This window comes from Lycium barbarum, chromosome 10 (assembly GCF_019175385.1).
Source record: "Lycium barbarum isolate Lr01 chromosome 10, ASM1917538v2, whole genome shotgun sequence".
Lineage (NCBI taxonomy): Eukaryota > Viridiplantae > Streptophyta > Magnoliopsida > Solanales > Solanaceae > Lycium > Lycium barbarum.
In genome coordinates, this window is record NC_083346.1 from 24,823,873 (window position 1) to 24,832,071 (window position 8,199).

Below are 8,199 nucleotides of genomic sequence, written 5' to 3' on the forward strand. Positions count from 1 at the left end.
GTAATGGCATCTAAGCCTCTAATATATTCAATTAATTTATTTACTTACAACCTACTAACACAATTAAAACAATCCAGACCGGGTGCCCAACCAGTAAGCTCATGGATTAACTGTTGCCACCCAACAATATTTATATTTCTAGCATTAAGATCATTCAAGGGATTACCATCAACAACCATACCAAACATGAGCTCAATATCTTGTAATGTGATAGTCGCCTCACCCGTACGCAGATGAAAGGTGTGCGTCTCAAGACGTCATCTCTCTATAAGTGCAGTGATAACTACCCAATCATATGATACACATCATACCTCTACTACTCCCCTAAATCCACACAGGCCAAAGTAGTCAAGGATGCGAGGATGAAAAGGATGACGCCTCACGTGCTTCCAAAATTCGGTATCCGCGCGGCATGGAAACAGGCAACCGGTCGGTCCTCTCAAGGCCCCATCCCACACAACCTGTGATCGATGCTTCTCCTGGAGTGTTAACACATCGTACACTTCTGGCCCCGGATGTAGGGGTACCCGTGGAAGCTCCATACCTTTTTAAAAAAAAATTGAAGTCCAGATCAAGCTATTTGAAGTAACTTACTATTAAAAAAAATATTATTCTAATTTTAGCAGAACAAATATGCACTGGCTAGATAAAGCCAACTTCCATACGCCTTATTTAGAAACCACTAATAGTAGACCACATTAATACCTATAAAGTATAGAGAAAATAATTGTCCACCCACTTAGACTTAGGTCCCATATAATAAAGCGTTATCATGACATTTTAAGTATCCTTTTTTCTGGGCTAGTGAGACATCAATTAAGTTTCACTTTTCTGGCTATATAAATATCACATTAAAGGTACAATGAAAAACTTAACAAATCAGACCTTTTATATAACAATCCACAAAAATAACAATAACATAAGAACACATTTCTTCAAAAGTGCTACTAAACAAATCAGACCTTTTACATAACAATGCTTCTAACAATCATGTCTAAAGTTCAGATAAAAATAACACAAATAAAAAATTAAAGAATCCATGTAATCAAGATATATAAGACAAACATATATCCTACATCTACTATAAATATATAATATTATATGAGTTAGAAAAAATACCTTAATTTAGATAGCAACAAAAGGTTTTTGATGAAGAAGTTGCTTCAAAAATTAAACCGTGATGCGGGGTTTTAAAAGAAAATAAATGGAGGAGAAGGAGAAGGAGAAGGATAAGAAATTCTATAAGTTGAAAAGAATGGAGGAAGAAGCGGAGGAGAAAGATGAGAAAAATTAGGGCAAAAATTTTGGGTATTTGTTGTATGAGTCGTGGACAGCCCCACGATTTACAATATATTGTATAACGTGGATCAGTCCATGTTTTACAACATATATATTGTAAAACGTGGACCCATCCACGTTATACAAAATTATTTGTATAACGTGGATCAGTCCATGTTATACTATTAACTTTTATTTATTTTTTTGTTTTGGTCTGACAATCCGAAAAAAAAATTGGGGTATAACGTTGGCCCCTCCACGTTATACCCCTTTTAGTATATAGTGGAAGACATCTCCCCTTTTGGTTTATTTTGTGTATTTTTGTGTCCTTTAGGATCCGAACTAGATATTTTTATAAAAACAACTAAGCGTTGCAACATGTTACCCCTGTAGCTAACATTTTTATTACGAGACAAGGGAGTCCTAGGGTTAAATTTTCATATTGTTCTTACATGTTTGAGAGAGGAGAACGACCACAATCACTTGGTGATCCAAAAATAAGATATTTACTACTCCCTCCGTTTTAATTTATATGAACTCATTTGACTGGACACGACATTTAAGAAAGGGTGAAGACTTTTGAAACTTGTGGTTTAAAATAAATCTTGAATATTTGTGTGGTTGTAAATCATTTCATAAAGTGAATTTGTTTCCAAATTAGGAAAGAGGTCATTTATTTTGGCACGAATTAAAAAAGAAATAAGTTCACATAAATTGAAACAGAGGTAGTATGATTTTGAGTAATTAACACATCCCTTGTCTAAGATTTGATGTCAAATATCATGAATCTCTACCGATTCCCATCTATTCTTCAAAAGTATCTAATCAGTGGCTCTTACAATATCACGAAAAATTTGTCCCTTTCTCTATGCCTCCTAATGCCCCTGTCATTAATCATTTAGCCTACGTCGATGATATTGTTATTTTTAGTAGTGCCAAATAAGCTCATTAAGAATCAGATCAAGAACTTTGAAAATAGCTCTGGTCAATTGGTTAACGGGGATAAAATTTTCTTCTTTCCTGTTCCTAGAACCTCTGCCCACAAGATCAATAGAATTAGAAATTATTCATGGACAAAACTTTTCTTTTACTTATCTTGGTTGCTCTGTTTATGTGGGTAGAAAGAAGATTGCATTTTTTTTTTTTAATACATGATTAGTGATGTGATAAAAAGGTTTGATGGTTGGCATGGGAAGCTTCCCTTCTGTGGTGGTAAGATTGTTCTTATTAAAAGTGTGTTACAATAACTTCTCATTTACACTCTCTCATATTTAACTCCCCCCTATGGTGGTAAAAAGGCTTAATGCTTGTGCGATTTTAATCCTAGAAGAACTGCTTTTGATATGTTATACCAAAATATGCATTAAACAAGAAAATTTAAGTTGCTTTGTAAAAAACAAAAATCATCTTATAAAAAATAGAGCTGGCAAAGATAAGCCCAACCTGCTTGAATTTAAAAGAGGGGTTATTAATTATTGAGCTGGTGGGTCAACTTGAGTTAACCCAAAATGGCCCATAAAAATATTGAGTCAATATCCAACCCAAGGGGTTAATTATCTTTTAGTCTACCAAGCCCAGCTTTCTCTCTTTCTTCAGTTTCTGCGATTGAGAAACCTAGCGGTTCCCTTTCTTCTCTACTGTCTTCCTGATTTCATCAAGCATACCGAACGTCTCTTCTCTGATTGAAACTCATTTCTATCTTAGGGTGTGTTTGGTATGATGAAAAATAGTTTTTCTATTTTCTCTTGTTTAGTTGCATTTAAGATCTTGAAAAATATTTTTCATAAAAATTTGAGGCAAAACATTTTCGTGATAAATAAAAAACACATCAATGCATTCCTCAACACCCCCGCACGTCCCACCCTCACTACACCCTTCCACCCCAAACCATCCCTACCCACAACCCCCACACCACCCACCCCCCTTCGATTTGTTTTTACTTTTATAAATTTTTTATAAAAGATGGAAATATTTTCTTAGGACCCCTCCAAACTTTTTTAAAAAAAAGTTTTTAAAATCTTTTTTTTATTTATTATTTTTTACACCACCTAGACACCCCCCCTCCCCCCTCCCCCCCCCCCCCCCCAACACCCTCCAAAAAAATTTAACTTTTTTTAAAAAGTTTTTTTTTTTTGGTTTTTTATACCACCCATCCTCGCCCCCACCCTGCCCCACACCCTCCAAAAAAAATTAACTTTTTTAAAAAAGATTTTTGTTTTGGCAAAAAACTTTCTTTTTACACCCCCGAATTTTCTCTTTTGCATATTATATTTTTATTTTTATACCAAACACACCCTTAAGGTTCGATTTTTCTTAAAGTATAGCTCATGGGTTGTTTTTACTACTGAAACACAGTGAATTTTGGTCATTTTTGGTTGAAAATTTTATTTTATTTTATCTAATTTCTTCTGAAAATCAATGTTGTTTTGTTGCTACTTTGTTAATTCCTCTGCTACTTTGAGTATCATAGCTTTATTAATTAATAATTATAGCCAAGAGAAGAAGAAGAAGTGGCCTTTTCTCTGGTGGTGTAGTATTAGATGACATTGATTTGCTTTTCTTAGCTTGTTTCGGCTCTTAAATCAATGTTTATCCAACAGTACAAGTGAGGAAATGTATGGGCTAAATTGGGCAAGTTGGGGTTATAACCTATTCCTACTTTTTAACCCAACTCGAGCCAATCCATCTTGACTCAAGTATATATGAGTTGAGTTGGGTTTTGACTTAGCTATTTAATTAACCGGTTTTGATCCACCATAGTTTGACCCAACTCATCCATTTGCCACCTCTAATAAAAAATTATATTTATCTAACTTAATATCTGATTTTAGAAACGTTTTACACATGTTAGCTTTTAGACCAACGGTCTGAAAATTGAACTATCTATAAAAAAAAAAACGAATTGTGACTAGGATTTTAGACCACAAAAAAAGCTATTTGAGTACATGAATCAATTGTATGCAGAAAAAATTACACTGGGTGTCCATTGAGGCATCTAAGTTGCCACTTTTGGCCCAACTACCCACTTCTTATCCACACGTACCTTCATTTTTTTTGTGCGGATTACCCTTCTTTTGGGGTGGTCTTTAATACTTGTCCCTCAAATTGGTGGTCTTTAATTTTTGTCTTTCGCCTAATATTTTTAAATTTTGGGTTTGAACCCCAGCTCAATAAAAAATAAAAATAAAAAATCGTAAAGTAGAGGTTTAGATTCCCAAAACAGAATTTTGCCTTCAAAACTCTGCCGAATTTTGAAGGCAATCCTTTCCACTTGCAATTCAACTTGCTGAAGCAATTAATATTTGAGTCGTGATGGTTTCTTTTCCCATCGTTCTTTACTGCATAGGAACTGTAGGTACTGAAGTTCCGCACACGTAAAGAAGCAAATGCAAAACATATCATCTTTAAGAATGGAGAGCCCATGCTTGCATTTTCAACAAAGATTTAAAAAATTAGCCTTCAAAATTCTGTCTTGCCTAAAGGTAAAATTCTGCCTTTTGAAGGCCCAAAACTCTACAGCCTTTTGAAACTCTGCCTGAATCATGCAAAACTATGTCTTGCGAATTCAATTTCTATCTTATGATTTTTTTTTAATTTTTGACTGAACGGAGATTTAAACCTAAAACCAACCAAAGGTTCTAACGAAGGGCAAAAATTAAAGACTACCCCAAAATAAGGGATTCCTGCGAATTGCCCATGTACCTTTCGGCAATTTAAATCACCGAAATTTTAGCCCAATTCGTTCTCCTTAGCGGCGCCGGCAGCGAGTGAGACAATGGATCCGACTACTTTTATGGGTTGGATGGCGTCAGTATCAAGGGCCAAGGATGTGGCAAAGAGTGGAGGCAAAGAGAACTGAAGGGTGGGAAATAGTCCAACTACTTTTAAGGGTTCAATTGAATTTGACAACTGGGAAATCCATCATTGGCATGATGACCCAGAAAATCAGTCCGTCGTTCCTCTCTTGATTGCCTTTGAACATGTCAAAAAACATATGCTTAAACTATTAATATGCTGTATGTATTGACTTTATTCAAGATCTTTTAGCAACTAAGTAGAGGGATCAGGAATGGGGGTGGTGGACTTACTGGGTGTTTGTTAATTCCTTATCCTAATCTTGACAAGAAGATTCAAAGCACCAATCTTTTCTTAATTGTCCAGTTTACAATTTTAAACGGAAAGTTGTTAAGGCAAGGGTTATGGGGGTGATGAGGGAGACAAAAGAATGGGGAAGATGGAGGTGGATCTGGTCTGGAGAGCCAATATGCGTTTTTACTAAGGCTCCGTTTTCACGTGCAATTTGAATATTTGAAAACTATCAAAATATTCTCAATTCTTATACAATCTTACCAAATGAGTAAGTCATAGTTCATAACAAAATTAGTACACTGCTAGAAGGTCTTTCTAAAAAATACAACATCAATTAATCAAATTTTAGGTCAATAAAAATGAAAATTTAACATAAATAGTAATGTAACTACTCTTTAATATAATCCTCTCACATAAATTAGAAGTTGATAGACATAAATAAAGGTTAGTGGAAGTAAATGAGATTGGTAAATGATTGATGGGAATAATTATTAAAAATATCTATCAACTTATGGATCTTTTTTTATAAAATATAAACTTATGGGTTAAATTTTATATTTAAAAAAGTTAAAATCATGCCTTTTTGGGATGATTTGGGGTTTGAAATCATGGTTTGAAACAATGAGTGAAAGCGCATGTCCAAACGCTAGTTTGAAATCATGATTTCAAATCATGGTTTGAAAACGCATGGCCAAACGCTTACTAATTTTCCGAAGTATCATGATCAACTAAGAACTATCTGCTCTGTGTTTATACATGATTATACAAAGCATATACATTATATATACAGATTATATGGAATGTTTATATATAGCTATACGGAATACATACACTATATATACACTGATGATACACTGAGCTATATCCGCTGCAAACTAAATGTGTGGGACGTATATATACACTAGTTTGTGTGTACACGCTTTGCGCGTGACAAAAGCATGTACCTCATTCAACAACAAACTCTATAGGGAAAAATGGACTTAAACATGACCTTCGTTGTTAGTCGTCGCTAAATTGTTCATAGCTAAATATTGTTTAATATTTCGTCACTAATTCGTCACTTAATAGGATTAGCGATAGATTTTACTGTTTAGCTTTTCATCGACAATTTATGTTTATTTAGCAATGAAATAATTTAATGTATAAACAAATATTGAGAATTTTCAATTGTTAAAATAAGTTTAACAAAAAATATAATGACAATTCACTTAGAATATATTTTTGTTTTCTACTATTTTATCCTTGTTACTTTACATTTGCATTTTGCCAATTACATTTAATGTTATACTTTAATCGATTTTGCTTCATTTCTAATTTCTTTCACCACTAATATTTTTGTTATTTAACAAATTTATATACTTAAGAATTTTTCAATAACACTATTTTTTTTAAGTAATGTGAGGAATTTGACAAAGAATAAAATTGGATTCTTTTACTAATAAATTAACTCAAAATTTTAATTATTTGTTGAATTTTTATTAATTCATCGCAAAGTTTAAATATTTACCTGTAATTATTATTTTATTTCATAAGAGTTATACTCGAACTTTCCTAGTTTAACTCTTTTGATTTTCTCTTTTTACTTTTTTTTTTTGTCTCATGCAAAAGTATTATTCTTTTATGAGGAAGTTTTGTGTTGAAGAATTTGTCATATTGAAATATTGGTGTTATCTTCAAAGTTAGAATCCTTATTCAAGTATTATTAAAAGGTGTACATGTGATAAGCATCTTTTTGAAATTCAACGAAAAAGACCGAATAATTTTTTCCTAGAGATGTGATCTTTTAAAATCCTGCAATTTTTCCTAAGAACTCTAGGGCAACAGAAAATCGGAGGTTCATGGTAAAACCTTATATGATGACAATAAATAAACTCGGTGAAATCTTTCAACTTCTGAACACATGATGAAGATGGCTTGTAGGCAATTCCACCTATATTTGTAGTCAAATGTTATAAACATTAAAACATAACAATTCTAATAGAAATCGAATATAAGTTTATCTTATGGATAATTTATTACGATATATCAAACCTTCAATTTCACACTCCTCAAATCGAGCTAGCCTATAACGACCAATTTATTCTAGGTTGCTTCCTCGGTCTTTTGCCTTAAATATCAATAGCTTCGAATGATTGAGTTGAGAATTATCAAATAAAAACACATAATATCAAGTTTTTGCATTTGAGTTTATTTTAGATGGAAAGTAAATCGTACTACCTGTACTCAAACAATTTGAAGTCTAAACTCAAAGAGAAAAATTTACCAACAAATGAAATAATGGTGGTTTTGTTTAATTTCTTTTCAAGTTTCCTTTATTGAATAGTAGAATATCAAAGTAAAATACAAAAGAAAACCACCTACTTAATTTTAATTTTCTTATACAATTCTGTAATCTATTTATTATTAATTTATAGTTAATAATTAGACTAATTTATCTTCTATCACGGCTGGCCTTTCTTATTTTTATTTTCTTATCAAATTTTTAAAATCTATTTATTATTCATCAAACAATCGTGATTGCACTAATTTAAAATTTTTATTGCTCTTTTAATTACAGAATATTGAAAATACTTTATAGAAAAAATCACAATGTATTTATTTATTTTTTGAATTTTATAAGTAAATTTTTTCAAATTCTTTCGGATTAAACTCTAGAACATGGCATTAGTAATCCGTTCAAATTTAATAAAAAAGGAGTACGTAAACATATATACATCTATCTATCTTCTACACAAATTCAAGTGATTAAGGAAATTAAATTACCTGCAGAAAGGTGAATTCCAATAATAGTCGGCCGTCAGGTACGGTTTGTCCAAAGTGCGTAAATATAGA